Source organism: Temnothorax americanus, unplaced genomic scaffold, assembly GCF_048541705.1.
Source record: "Temnothorax americanus isolate GAGA-0224 unplaced genomic scaffold, ASM4854170v1 Scaffold3, whole genome shotgun sequence".
In the NCBI taxonomy this organism is placed as follows: Eukaryota; Metazoa; Arthropoda; class Insecta; order Hymenoptera; family Formicidae; genus Temnothorax; species Temnothorax americanus.
Window position 1 is genome coordinate 7,479,950 of NW_027509442.1, and position 15,853 is coordinate 7,495,802.

Consider the following 15,853-nt stretch of genomic DNA (forward strand, 5'->3'; position numbering starts at 1 on the left):
CAATATTGACCGAGGAGCAGCCAATCCTTTATTTATCGACGCGGATTGTTGGCTGCATGGGAGAGACGCGCCAAGAAGATTGCTGCTCTCCCCCTTCTTACCATCCATAGCATCCCCTAGGTTTCCGCTGCCATGTTGTTCCAAACGCGTCCTGAATAATGCGGTCATCCTCGTTACAGTCCCTCTTTAGACCGTCGTGTTACAGTCCGCTTCGCTTCAGCAACGAAAGTTATCGAAAGAAATGTGAATAGCTTACCAATTTTCTCGGTAATTGACAACAATGAAATTGAAATGAGTATTTACAGATACTATTATTTGTCAATGCGATCACGATATGAAAAGAGAAATAAAATTCAGAATTGAGTAGCTACATTCGGATATGAGAAAAAACACAAAATTCAGAATCACACAAGCTACCTTCGGCACTAAAAGTAATATTTAAAAATTATGATAAGGATTCTTAGGAAGACGAGATTACGTGATCGAGAGGAATTAATTTGTAAACTATATATTTTCCTTGTTACTCGTTTTATGTTGAAATATTTGCTCGGGAGATAAGCGAGACTCCTATATTTTAAAAGAGAGATAGCTTGGATGTGTGCGAGAAAGAGTTCGATAATCATGGCGCGGTAATCGCTTCCTAGGATGAATTACTAGGTCCATTTTTTGGATTGATCGTCCATAATAGTGGGTGTTTGGGATTGTGGGCTGATCAAAGCGGGAGCCAAGGCGGAGTCGGGAAGATGTAAGACTCAGCATCGAGGGTCCGACCCTCAGTATCCCTCCAACTCACCCTTCAGCAAGGTACCCTAACAGACATGATCAAGAAAAATGATATCGCTCGCTCAAAAGCAGATGACTTTTTGCGCAATGGCGGACGCAGCTCCTTCCTTCGCCAGACTGCCATTTGTTATTAAGAAAAATATGGCCGCATCATTAAAAGATTAACTACTCGGAAGTCATAAATTGCTCGAATTCTACAGTAACTTTATATATTTCATTTTCTATTTTCACACAAAAACCAATTTCATACTATTTACTTTTATTTGTCATTTAATTATTATTTTATCTCTTAATAAATATTTTATATGTGTAAAATAAAAAAGAATAATATCTCAGTTAAAGATAATTTCACTAAAAATTTTATTAAAAAACCTTTTTGTTATATATTAATACTATTGAGATTTTAGTCATTGAAATCTTGGTTATGTGATTACTTGTAATTCAAAGATATCGCGGATATCTTCACATTACAGTAATCACCATTCTTTTTAATTTAACCTCTAGTATCCCCCATTAAAAGGAACAGCGATGAATCAGAGACACCCTATGTAGCGCTTCCCGGCATTATCAAGATTTATTTTTACCGTATTTGCTGGTAATGTACGAATTACTTCACAATATCGCGTAAGAAAATATGCATTTCTTATTTCTTTTTTAAATACTTTTCGCAAAGCAAAAAAAAATTCAATGTCAATGTTGTAATCTTTTACTTAATTTACTGCAACGTGAATAACAGCAAAGTATTTCATTTTTTAACGCAAATGTATAATAGACAGATCAACTCCATTCATTCTTGTTCACGATTTCCAAAATCATTTACAATACTTAACTTCAACTGTGCATGTAAAAACAATTTTCTTTATATTCCGATATCTATTGTTTGATTGTTTATCTGCATTTATGACATTGTTATTCTTGAGAAGCTCGTATACTTACGTAAAAATGCATGATAAATGCAAACTTTTCAAAAACCTTTACCTATGTATTATATTTTAAATTTTATAGATTCATTATATATATATCACTACTTTTATCTTGCTGAAGTTCAGCGATAACTGCCGTTAAATATATCATATATCTATTCTTATAGGTGATCTGCTCAGTTGTGTCGGCCCGTACCGAAAACATCGGAGTTACGGAACTACCCCCTGCCCATACATACGATATGTCCATCTTCGAGCACGACGGACACGAGGCGGTCGCCGCGCAAACAGATCAATGCTTCGCGTTCCAATATAAACAGTATTATTGAAACAAAGCGGGCGGGACGAAGGTGTAGCTGGATGAAGCCTGGCGCGCGCGTGTGAGGAGGGGACCGAGGGGACCGAGGGATGAAGTTGGGGCAGGAAGAGGACAAGAGAGGCGGTCGGGCGCTCTCCGGCAAGGGCAAGGGAGGAGTGAGGACAGGGGGAGCGAACGAGCGGGGGGCCGTGCGGGTGGAAACGGGGAGGATCGGGGTCGGGGAGGAAAGCGACCCGGCGAGGAGGATGAGGGTTGATGTTTCTGCCGTTCCGCTGGGTTGCGGGGAATGAACGAGGGGAGAAGAGTTATGTTGCCGCGATATTGTGCTGCGCGGCACGAGCGAACCTCGAGGGGGTGGCTTCCTGTTCCACCACCCTCTCCTCTTCTACCTCCGGCCAGGATCCCCCGTCCCCCTTCTCCGTCCCCCCGCCGGATTCTACGCCGCGCCATCTCGTCGTATCCTCCTGTTATCCCCCTTCCCCTCCCCCCTCCCGCCGACCGCGCTCTTGCTCCCCCTTGTCAGACTCACGAAACCCATCGACTGTCGATTCTGTATTATATGTCAGGACCCAAACTCCTTGATGCACGTACCACTCCGCCGCCACCTTGCCCCCCTCCCTGTCGGTCCTTTTCTTATATTCGCCCGTAACTTATAGCGCTGTCGGTGTTTTCTTCAATAACGAAAGAAACGTATCTTCTTCACCACGGATTCGTTCGCGACAAAAAACGACTTCCCGCACACACAAACGCAAAAATTGATGCTGCGGAGAATAATACTGATGTCGATGACATCAGTAAAAATCTGATCTTGATGCAACAACGTTTTATTGCTACTTTCTTATTATTATTACTTCTTACCTTACTTGAGTTAAGAATAATCGTGATTTTGTAATGCTGAAGTTTGATATTTACTTTAGATATTTTTGTGAGAGGGAAAATATATAAAAAAAAGAAAGATATATCTTAATAGTTCCATCTATAATAATTTATGTAAAAATGTAGATTGGTTATATGTAATCAATTCATATAAATAACACATTATATTTATAAATAATTCACGATTATAGGTACATCGGAATTAAAAATTATTATGAAGTCACGACAATTAGCTAATTTTATATTTAGTAAACAACTATAATTAATAAATATTTTTATTTTATTTGTAATATTTATTAAAATTTACTAAAATAAGAAGTAATAAAAATATGACAAAGTTCTACTTTTGCATACAATGCAAATGCATTATGTAATAACCGTATGCAAATAATGGCGAGAATGTAAGATGACATAAGCATGGCACCAAATTTTTCACGACGAATATTATAGAATAAAAATAAATCATTTGTTACACTATAAAAAAAATGATAACTATATATAATTAACGATGCGCATGTCTCCACGATCGTTTTAATGAGAATCGTATAATAACGCTTTGCGGTAAGTCAATGATTCAAAGCCGAGGTTTCCAATGTCCGGATGGACATTGCGTGCGGCAACTCTTGCCTGATTATTAGCGCTACTACCGTAGCGAAGCAAGCAGTCAATCAGGATAGCGGGCCATTCGGGTAGGTGGGTAGCTCGCTGGACGCAGTCAGCTCGGTGTGAAATTAGCGCAGATGTCGTGGCGATGGTTCATGCTACAACTTCTCTGTTCATTTTCCACGAGAATGGCTCGGGAAGGGGTCGTCGGCCCTACCTTCTATACCTTCTACCCACCCGGCCCGGATTTTCAGTTCCTAACATTAAGCAATCGTTGACCCAATTAATCCACCCACCTCCACGATATCCGACAAGATAACTCTTTGAAGAAACATAATCCCGTAGTATTATTGCTGTTAATCAGCGAAACTAATTAGCCCTTTAGATGGTTCGAGCGCCGGTAGCTAATTTCAGTTCGGCATACCCGCGATAACTCGGAAAATCGTCACGTCCCGCGATTTATTAGATATAAATCTTTGCGAAACGACTGCCGGAACTTTCATCCTCTCGCGTACATACAAAAAGACGAAACAATAGCCGTATTTAGTCGTGAGAAAGAGATTTTTCATTAGGACAACCTAAGCCCCGATGCGAGAAAGGATTAATAGAAGTTATAAAGTAGAGCCCGAAGAGGTGGAGGAACATTACGTGACCTGACTCCGATCGAGTCTTTCTTCAGGTTATATTGCAGGTTGCCGTCGTTTCTCATTCACCCCCCACGGCTCATGCGCATCACATCTGACCAATAGAATCGCGTGGTCCATCTCTGCTGCTGACCAAACCCCTTGACTCGTACCACTCTTGCCCCCGAGATACATTCCCCCGCGAAGAAAAAAAAAGAAACTTTGAGACCGGTCCTCCCCTTACCCCTGATGGCAATCCCGCCATCCAGCGTACCCACGTCGAGTGTGTATTTTCTAGAGGAAACCTCATCAACTCCATCGAAACTCCATTTCTAAGAACGAAATTGGAAAAGACGGAGAAATACGTTCGATTCGATGCGAACGATATATGTATAAATCCGAAAAAATATATATGTATACATATATCAACGGATGTAAAGATTAAGTATCTCAGGAACGACATGTCGAGCTGAGACTTTTCTACTTTTTTCCTTCTTATAATTACTGTTTTTTATATTAATTAGACATAAAAAATATAAAAAGATTAAACCAAATATAATTATTCTATAAATTACACATTCTTCCAAAATGTAAAAAATAAATACATTTTTCACGCAATCAATTATATGTTAAAGATTATTCGACTAGCATTACTTTCCCAAAAAATAAAAAATTGAAGTAATTTAATTTAAAAATATATTGCGATAATATTTAATATCGAATAGAAAATGGGACCTATTTTGACCTATGTAAAACTCAGAATGATCACCAATTATATCGATAAAGAAATAAATCAAGGTCAAGAAGAAATGCATAGAACAATAGGAATAGGTTTAACGGAGCGACACGTAATCGCGGTTGAAAGCCAAGAAACGAATAATGTGTTTTCGCGAGAAAACTGGCTTTAACGACTCGACAATTCGCTCTTATCCGCCAATCTGGCGTTAACCATAGCGCAAGCTTTCTCGCGGAACTGTCTGGTCGGGCGCGTCGAGCATGACTGGAGTGCGACGTGAATAACTTAGTAGCTCAATTCTGCTCATCCAGCACCGGCGAGAGCTGGCTCGGTCTTCAACCAGCGCACTAGCATCCATTCTTCGCTACTCCGCAGTAATATAATATTATCCAAGCATTGTACCCGACTAATTAGTTGTACTAACGCTGTGCGACCTGATTACACATTCGGCTCGGCTATCCCGGACTTACAGAATTGCGAAATGTATAAAGCTTTAGAATTCCTTGTAAGTCGAATATATGTATACCTCTCGAGTTGCCACAAATAATTCTCACATTTTACAAAACGATTATTAAAACTAATATATTTTTTTATATTATTCCTTATAAACTTGTGTGTTTGATTTTTTTAATAAAAATACAAATTTTAGCTTGAACATTTTTTTTCTAATCTTTTAGTATTTAGTTATTCATAAAAATGAAAGAAGAAAAAATCAAGAAGAGTGTTATGTGTTTTTAAATAAATAATTTTATTAAGCTTGAATATAAGTAAATAAATATTAATATTTTTAAAAATAACACTCTTTAATCTCATTTATATTTTGCTTTAAAAAAAAAAAAAGAAAGATAACTAAAAAATAAAAGCAGAAAACAAAATTAGTTTTTAAAATACATTTTTGTAAAATAAATCCCTTATTCTCTTTTAATAGAAAAAAATATCTAAAAGTTATTTATAAAAAAATAAAATTTCTTAAAATTCACAGCTTTGCTGAGGCTGCTGCAACAAACGCAGCTTGTATTATCTATGTCCCATATGTTATTATAAGAGAAGAGACTATAAAAAACAAAAATTTGAAAAGAGATATTTATCGATTAGATTTTAGCGAAAAAATAAAAACTCAATCAATAGCACCGACTATACGAGCTAGTTCCATTTCCATCGACAAATATTTGGTCAAAACTAACGTCACGCCACACTAGCTCGAATCGATACAATGTTTCGCTGCTATTTCGAAAAACTTGGAAAGAATTGAATCGCCATGCGACAATAACAGCGCTGTGTAATTTTACTAACTCTTTTTTGTTCTATCGTATATATTGTAAATTGTCAATAAAGCGGATAACAATTTCGTATAGTCAGATTTGAACAAGGTTTCAACCCCTTTGGAAGTTTGATGAATGATAATTGCTAATGCTCATTACTCAATCGATCGAAAATGTTTGAAGTTATTTAGGCCCGTATTTATATTACATAATACATGGATATACATAAATCTCATCAAAAATTGAATATTGAATAAAATATCCAGAATAAAATTTTATCTTGAAATACTACAAGCAATTCAATAGTCATATTTTTATTAGATATCAATTGAAAAAGTATTCAATTAACTGTAAGAAGTAAAACAATTATTTTTATGAAATATCACGGCATTAAATATTGGACAACCATCTTGGAATAATTCCGCAATATTACGTACGCAATGAAATAGTTATTGGATTTTACGTTATTAATTATTTTTATTTTAAGCGATTAAAAGTAAAATTATTAGTTATTAATTAAAATGTCAAATTATTAATTATATTTTAATTTATATTTTAAAATGTCAGTATTCTGCTTGTTTAATTCTACTCCCATTCCTTCGCTTTTTCCTAGTTTTTTTCTAATTTCTAATTTGAACAATTATCTCAAAATTTAAATCCATTATAATCTACTTACATAAAAATTTATAAAAAAAATTAGTAAGTAAAATTATTTATATACATATATTTGTATCTTAGTGCTGTTTCTATCGCATTTTCCTGAAAATCTTACTTACGCTTAACAAGTCATACCTATATACAAGATGTTCGACAGCTTAATGGCTATAATTGATGGCCAATTCCAAGATTAAATATTTGTACTAATTTGTTCTAACGTCCATTCATTCTAAATTAGAAATAGACTTCTATGAGATGTATTTACTCATACCATGGTTTTGCTGCGCCGTGCCGTCGCCCATTGCTTCCCAACCCTCCTCCCTCCTCCTTCTCTCAGATTTGTTCACAATATAACACTCGCGAAAACACGGTTAATTACGATAGCGTACTAATCATCAAAATAATCGCACGGCATTTCGCATGACATTCTCAGTATCAATCACATGTGACACGCATTATATATTGCGATGGAAGAATAACGCGAAAAAAACAATAAAAATCATGATCCATTCGAGATCTGCGAATCTCGCAAATTTATATAACAATCTGAAAATAATGAGCAAAGTATATGTTTAAATCAATAAAAATTTTAAAGCGTAATGTAAGATATATTAAAATCTCAGCATTATTAAAAAAATTATTATTGCCCTGCGTGCGTATAATTAATAATAAAACTAAAAATTAGCAATAAAAGAATAATTAACATTTTATAGCTTCCATAATTTTGATTAAAATGTAAAATTAATAAATCGAGCGAAAAACTCGCTTCGATTAATAACCAATACAATTACAGTCGTTATCGCGGAAGTTAATTAATCGCGAATTCGGAGCCTCTGGTACTTGACGCGATCATGTCTTGATGGGTAATGCGGCAACACACAAAGCAGTTCACGCCACTACCTGCCGGCTCGAGTCTCATTGCGCGAATTTTAATGTGACCTTGTGTGAACACGTCACGCTGTATGCCGAAAAAACAAATACCGAGGCCAGCTACTCTCGCCTTGTCACGAAATATTCAATATATATGTATTATTTTAAATATAAATTATATTAAATATATACGTCGAATATATATATTCTATAAACTGAAATGCGAGTTAAAATCGTTTACGGCATTAGCCATCCTCTGGTATTTATCACTACCGCGTTTGTGATGCGCTTTGCTGTTACTTGCCCGTTCGAATCTTGTCACACGACTGATAACACAAGCGATCTTGGATACATGGCAGCGCGCTATACACCGCATGAGAACAAACACCAAGACCGTAAAGACCGTATGCCAACCAGTCTTGCCGTGTCACGGAATATAACGTATTATGAAGTAAATGTAAATTTTTTTATTCCCCATATTTCAATTTAATTCTCCATATATTTATAACGATCGACATATTACGTAGCTTCTCAATCGATCCGGTGATTCGTATATTATTCCGTTATCAATCTTATTGTTAGAATCGTATCAGTTATCACAATCTCTAAAAAATTCAAAATACAATGTGAGATATATCTGAAGTGCTAAGGAAATAATTGCCGCCCATAATTAACTAAACTAATAAAATAAATTTCTATTTTTGGTCGTTCCGATTATACTCTTCCGATAAATGAATAAATCGCGCAAAATTCTCACAGATACGATCAATAAAATAAAAAGATTAATTTAAAACTGTAATCTTTTGGAAGTACTTCCTAGTTTGATTTATTTTAAATAGGCGTCATTTTATTAATAATTCTGTCTCTCTTTTTCTCTTCCTCCTTCTCTCTCTTTCTTTTTCTCTCCCTTTTTTCAATTTTACAAAATCTTATCAAATCAAATTGTAATTTATTTGTTAGAACAGTCGGTAGAGTTTTTAGGCACAACGTGATATAATAACAAAGATTCGGCCTCCGTGAAACGCATACTCCCTTGTCTTCGCCAACCGAAGGTTGGCAGCAGTCGGGAGAAAAATATGTTTGCAGAAATGAGAGAAAACACTTAAAATTTGAAATGATAGCGAAGTATAAATATTATATACAATATAGTTGTAGTATTATTCATTAAAAATTCGTTAAAAGTCAATTCATGAACCCCCAACATTATTCTCGAGGTTTTTATAATCCGTAAATAGACCTAGCAATTTTATATCATCGGGACGGATCACACACTGTTTATATAGTTACACGTAAAACTTTATTCTAGACGTCGACTTCATATTACAACAACCCCTATGCAATCGGGATGGTAACAAGTAATAGCCGAGACGAGGGTCGAAGAGAGGGGTTATTCTCACACCCGATATCCTCTCTCTTTTTCATATCCGCGCTCTTTTTCACCCTTTGTCTCTCTCTCCCTCATTCGCTCTCTATGGAGCAATTTATCTACATTATACCCTCAGTTGGTTTCACTGTATGTTTTGACAGGAACAGCATTATTAAATGCCCTGGCTATCTGATCCTCGACACCCCTAATATACATAATACGCCTTTTCCTTACGCGTGGCCGGTTATCCCCCGGTGACTATGCACCCCTAGAGCGCTCAAATGGTCAATCGAACATGACGATTCATCGCAAAAAGATAAGAAAATTATTTCTCCCACAAAGAGAATTTTCATCGCGCGGAATATACGAAATTTGCTTCACGCAAACTATTTATCGAGTCTTCTCGAAAAGACCGAAACTTTTGGCTTAGTTTTTGTATTGTATATGTGGGAAATCGTAGTTAATCGATACGCGTGTTTAGAATAAAATATGTAAAAAGCACGGTGCACACATAAGAGATTTAATTGTACTTCAGAATCTTTATTCACAGCTAAACATTTCCAGCGGTGCAACGCCAACGGGGCGGAAAAACGAGCAACCCGCCACGCAAACGCTAGAAAAGTCTACTTATTTCTTGTAACGGCCGTCTTGTCATAATATATCCTTAATACAGCTTAATGATCTATTGTCGAAATGCAAGCGGGGATGTACCATAATTCTCGACACGTTTCCTGTCACGTGGATCGGCCATTTGATGCGTCCTACTGCCATTCAATGGGATTACAAGCGTGCGTACATCGCTAATTTTTCTCATGCCCACTGTCACCCTGTTATCTGTGGATGATCCGGCTTCCATCCGAGCCACAACACGCCGATATCCCACAAAAAATGTGGGATTTCAGCCATTCCCACCGAAATAAATATGAGGCAGATATAGATAAGCAATGATGCGATCTTAAAATCATCGGTTAAAACCCACTGTCGTTATGTGTCGAATGAATTATGATACAATGCAATTAAAGCTATTCAAGCTTATAGACGATGGAAGATATATCATTTATCCAACTTTTAGAATTCATTTTCTTAAAAACGCAGTCTCGCATAAAAATATTTTATTCTATTCGCGTTTATATTTAATAAATTTTACTTTTATATGATTTTTGTGACTTACCTTTCGATGTGGATCCGTCACTTTCTCATTGCCTCCTCGATTGCACCACCAATGACGGGGGGACCACACTGTATACACTGTAAAGAAAAAAATCTATTTAATTAAAATTCATGATATATACATATATCGCGCTATTGCATACTGTATGTCGCTATTGAGTTAATTAATACATTTTTTACATAAAATATATCAATCTACATATATGTATACAAGACATCGCTTTATATCTTCAATATTAATTATTGAAAAAACAATACTATGAATGAAATTATTATATTTAGAGAAATTATGCTACTTGCAGAAATAATTAAGAAAGTAACGATTAGAGAAGCTAATCCCGCTCGCTTTTGCGTGTAATAATAAGAGGTGGGCAATAATTGCGGTACAAGTACGTGCTCGCACCGGATAGAGTTTAATTCTGAGCGATATTATAATTAAGTGGTTCCCAACGTAATGGTTGGCGTCACGTCAAGCAGTAACACCGAGGTTGGCGCTCATCATACTGCTTAGTTCAAACAATCAGCGACCCGATGGTGGCCGTCACGCGAACCCATCTTTTGCCTCAACTAGCGTCCTAATATTCAAGAGGTCTTATATTAAAGCATAAAAGTATAAATGCGATAAAAAATATCTGTAAATTTGCTCAAGAAACACAAATTAAATTAATAAATTCTTATGGTATATAAAATCATTTGTGTATAAAAAATAATCTTATTTATTTATCTGTAAAGTTGTAGAATGAGAATTGTGGGAATTATTGTAATAATTGAATAATTATTATTATCAATCGGTAAAAGCACAATCAATAAGATTTGAACGTGTAATTCTTTCATACGTTCTGCAAAAATTTAAATATTTATTTGCTCAAAAGTAAAATGTATAAAAGATTTATATATAACGCGAAAAAGCAGCAGAGTGATTATCTGACTGAAGTTGCAGTCAATGCATGTATTCAATCAATCAGCATTCACGATGACGAGGAACACGTCTTCCGCCATGCGAATTAGCGTACGTCAATCTGGATCAGACTTAACACGCCGTTGAGTCGAGTACTCTACCGATCGCCGAACCGCAACCGGAAATTGGCCGCTTGGTTATCAAAGTTTGCGGTTTGCGTGTCTGCCGAGCTGAGCGGTAAATAGGCGAAAAGGGAGGAAGGTATGGGCGGATGGGGTGGGATATCCCCATTAATAAGCGAGCAAGAGATAGCTGACTCGTTGAATTAGGGTGCCGAAGGTAAATATTAATTTCACGATTGAACTGACGGAATCAGCAAGCAGGTAACGTATCTTTCTTTTTTTTTTTGCAAAGAAAACATAAGCATTTTCTGTTTCTATGTTGTTATAAAATGCACTTATTATCAGAATCAGAATAATCTTTCTTTTATTTTCATTAAAAGAGATATAAATATTATACGCAAATAAGTATCATACCATCATTTTTTAATGTTTAAATTTCTTTATTTATATAAGAGATTTATAGATAAAACTATATATTTTTGTTGTAAAAAAGATTATTATAAATGCATTTAAAATACACTTATAGAGAACATTTTTTTTTTTCAAGGTATATTTAAAAGAAGAATTACCTATCTGTGTGTGTGTGTGTGTGTGTGTGTTTTTTTTAAAGGATTTCCTAATACAAACCGGTATGTGATTTACGAGATACAAAATTGTTCCACGCGTAATATATTAAACTGGTGCCGCAGAGATATACGTTATATTCCGACAAACAAATAAACGTATTTCCAATTTGCATTCGCACTCGATCCGCGCGCGCGATTGTTCGTCCACGATGGCGCGCACTCAAATTCAACGCGCCGACCGCGATGCGGATGTCGTCGCGAGTTGAATAATAAATTGCGCCGTTAATTGAAACAATTAATTAATAATTCATGATAGGCAAGGAGAATTTGCCAGGCGGATAGCGAGCGAGCGAGCGGATCGGGGATGGAACGGGGGTGCCCTGGTTCGGGGGGAGGGGGTGCAGCGAGGCGGTCGTCGCGGAAGCTTGTAATTTGCGTCACGAGTAATGCGCAAAAGCGAGACAGTGAGGAAAGTTGCGGGCGCGTGGGACGCAGACGGATGTATATGTACCGTCCTGAATATAATTTACTTGAACAAACTAAAATCCCCATCGAGAGCGCGCCACTTCGTCGCGCCTTCTGCCGCCGTAGCTTGGCATCCTTTTCGAGGACCTGTCGCGTATCGTCGCCTCAGTAACCCTCGGCGTTCCCCCGACGACCTATACGAAAACCGCCCCGATCGGTCCCGCTCAACCCCATCGTTCCGCGATTCGCCCGATTCACTCCTTTACGAATACTTTATAAGCCAGAAGACGCGGCCCGATGCCGCTCAAACTTTATTCTCTATTTATGTTTAGTCGCGGCAAAAAACGCGGTCTTCCCTCCGCAGAGGGTTTCTTGCTTTTTAAATCAATCTCGTATACTAAACGAATTATAGTCCTGAAATAAAATAAGGTACGGATGCTGTGATTGCACAGCATTACATCGCATTACGAAGATCATTTCTTGTAGAAATGATCTCGCAAAAATAATTTCAATTTATTAATTTTGTAAAAAAAAAAACTTGGCATCAATTTTTAATGAAAATTTAATAATGAATGAATGTGCTCGACGATGTAATGATATTCGACGATGATAAAAGCCAACGTTAAAATTTGCAAGACGGCAAAATTCTATCTCCGACTAATGGAAAACACGTGTCGATCAGCAAAAGATTCTAATCAAATCGACTTAGAGCCAGCTCAATCGACCTTCTCGGCGAGATGCGGTTCAATCCCTGTGTGCGGACGATAAAAATCCAAAAGGATAGAAAGCTGCAGGTTCATTTCATAGGGAAGAGCGAGAGACGCGCGGGGCGTGGAAAGGGGAAATGGGTACAATCAGTAGGAACGATGAGGGGGCGGCGGGTGGCGGGCGAACAGAGAGGGATGAACCGTCGTTCATAAATCTCGATAGATTACTAAATCCCGGGTTTGATGAAACTCCGGGCTGGAAGCGTACATACACGTATGTCACCGCGCGACGCGCGCGCGCGCGACGGTTACGCGTACACGCACGCACGTAAGTCGGTGTTGGTATCGCGCTCATCCCGAGCCGGGCGCTGATAACATTATCATAAAACGGCAATATCGTGCGGATATTGACTCGACAGAGGAGCGCGGCGCTGCGCGCCGTCAGCTGCTTATCGTCGAGCCGAGCTTAAGAAGTAATCTAAAACGTGGCTTCACGGCTTACAACTTTTTCATATGCAAATAACTGAATAAAACGGATCGAAATTTCAGAAATCATGTGGACTCTCGAGTATCTTCCATAATCTACTTCATTACTGCAAACGCGAAGAAACAAAATTGTCTATTACAAAACTATTACAATTCATCCGTAATTATAATTAAAATAGAAAAAAGTGTGTACGTATACGTATGTAATATATTTTTGGGAAATATGAAGATTAATCCTTTTTCTTGAGAAAAATTTCGAATATTTGTTATGACTTCTAATAATATTCTACGTGACATCTTTGATACTTTCATCAAAACGGATAGAAGCATCGAAATAAGTTGTTTCACATTAACTGTTTCACATTAAGATTAGAGGATTTAAAACTATTATCTGCATATAAATTATCAGAATTTCTTACAAACTACGCAAAGTCCTTTCAGGCCTTAATTAAAAAATCTTATCGCGATACTAAGATGTCACGTCAAAGTGCGGTTTGATAAAAGGGCGAATGCGGTCGAAGTCGGCACAAGAATACTTCAGAGACGCGCATCGTCCTTTCTCTCGTAGTCTCCTCTTCTCCCCTTTCTCTCTCATTCCCTCTGGTAGTCGCCTCGCCAATAATGTCTAATATAGCAGAAGGCCTAGATGATGAGACTTCGTCCCGCCTCAGTTCAGTTCAGTTCAGGTATTAGATTATGAATATTCATGGCGGTGTGTCTGCGCGGTGCTTCATTACACCTTCCCTCCGCGGCGCCCCTGTCGCCTGCTCAGCCACCGCCTCGGTTCTCCGTCTCGTCCTCTTCTTCTTCTTCTCCACCCTCGCCTCCTGATCCGGCAGCAGGCGCGTCAATCAATATGCAACACCACACCGCGCTTTGCTTATCTTCCCGCAGTTCCCTAACCCACGCGAATATATTCGTCGGCCCGATCCGCGCGAAATCTTTCCCGATTCGTGCCGCGTCTCGCGACGATAATGATCCGCGGGGCGAACCGATACAACGATGAGACCGATCAAAACCGATTATAACCGTCTCTCTCGTCAGTCTCGATATCAGCATTGCGCACTGATCGACGTCGAGATCGACTGGTTGGTTAAATACGGTGACAAGTCCATTAGCGTGGACGGCGATAAAGTAAATCCGTTGCACAATAGACAAGCGCGTCTTTGAAATATGCAACTCTGAGATTCGCTAATTTCCTAAAAGTTTAATGGGATCGATTAAGAACAACATGTTTGATAGCTGAATTTTTTTTAAATTTTAATACGGTTAGCTCAAAATGGAATTTTTTAATGCAGTTAAAAAGGATGCAGCACAGATTCAACATTGATTTTCAATAATAAAACGCTTGAGATCAAATGCTTTAAATAAAATGTCGAGTTATTGCAAAAACATGATTGAATGACAAATAAATGATTAAATCATTTCATCAATTATTTCATCTTTTGATTCAGTAAACTTGAATATTCGTAATATTGTTACACATAGTTAATAAGATCTACCAAATTAGTAACTGTTCGACTCACGTCGCTAATAGAAGTATATTGAACTATTCATATCGCGCGATTCGAACGAGTGATTCTTTTACGACCCTCTAAATGTGTCTGCGTGTCAAAAATAAACATTGTCCGCTTATGTATAGAGTAAAATCACTGGAAAGACAGAGTTTAACACGTGAAACAAGTGTAACGTAATCAAGCGTAACTTTGTATAATTTTTTTTGTTTCATCAAAGTTAAAAAGCTATATACTATAAAAGCTTAATAAGTTCTTTGAATAATGAATCTATTGCAAATTATAGATCGCGCGAAACGAGCTTAAGGAGTTGAAGTTGCGAGATTAGCGGGAGCTATTAGCGGTGACGCGTATCAACCGTGATTGCTGGCGCGCGCGCTCGCTCAGTCGGCCAGACGGTAGACGCGTTCTATTAGTCACTTGGCCGGCGATCGGGCACAATTTGACGCCCTACCGTCGATGGAATTAATAAAGCGCGGCCGGGCAATCTGCTCGTACACACCAGGCCGGATGACGGGGATACCAGCGGCGCGTTGGCGGCGGCAATATAGGAAAGTGGGGGAGCCGGAGACCCCCGGAATCAACGTGGTGGAGAATCCCCCGCGGCGACGACGACTACAGACTACTACGGACTCGGTCGGAACCTGCATGATTTGATTAGCCTCAGATTGACCCCACGAGCCATCCCTGTTACACTCTCACTTTCCATGCGCGCTCCGCGCCATGCGGGGCTCTAATCACTCACGAGACGGTCCTTTTTACTCGGTCCATCCCTCCCTCCTCCCCGCGCGATCCTTTATGCTGCGCAACCGACACCCGCCGCGCGCAGCAGCGCGGATAGCGCCGGCGACGGCACCCTTCCTCGGCCCTCCGCACCATTAGTCTTACGCCGGGCACTTTATGTCGG

General features: G+C 38.3%; 1 protein-coding gene across 1 annotated transcript in view; it reads right to left on the reverse strand.

Moving 5' to 3' along the window:
* The window catches only part of LOC143900269 (18S rRNA (guanine-N(7))-methyltransferase), a 166,205-nt gene that overhangs the window by 122,795 nt on the left and 27,557 nt on the right, over positions 1–15,853 (reverse strand). The window contains exon 8 of the transcript XR_013257735.1: positions 10,190–10,266. The gene's annotated coding sequence lies outside the window, so the exon portion shown is untranslated. The remainder of the gene's footprint in view (positions 1–10,189; positions 10,267–15,853) is intronic.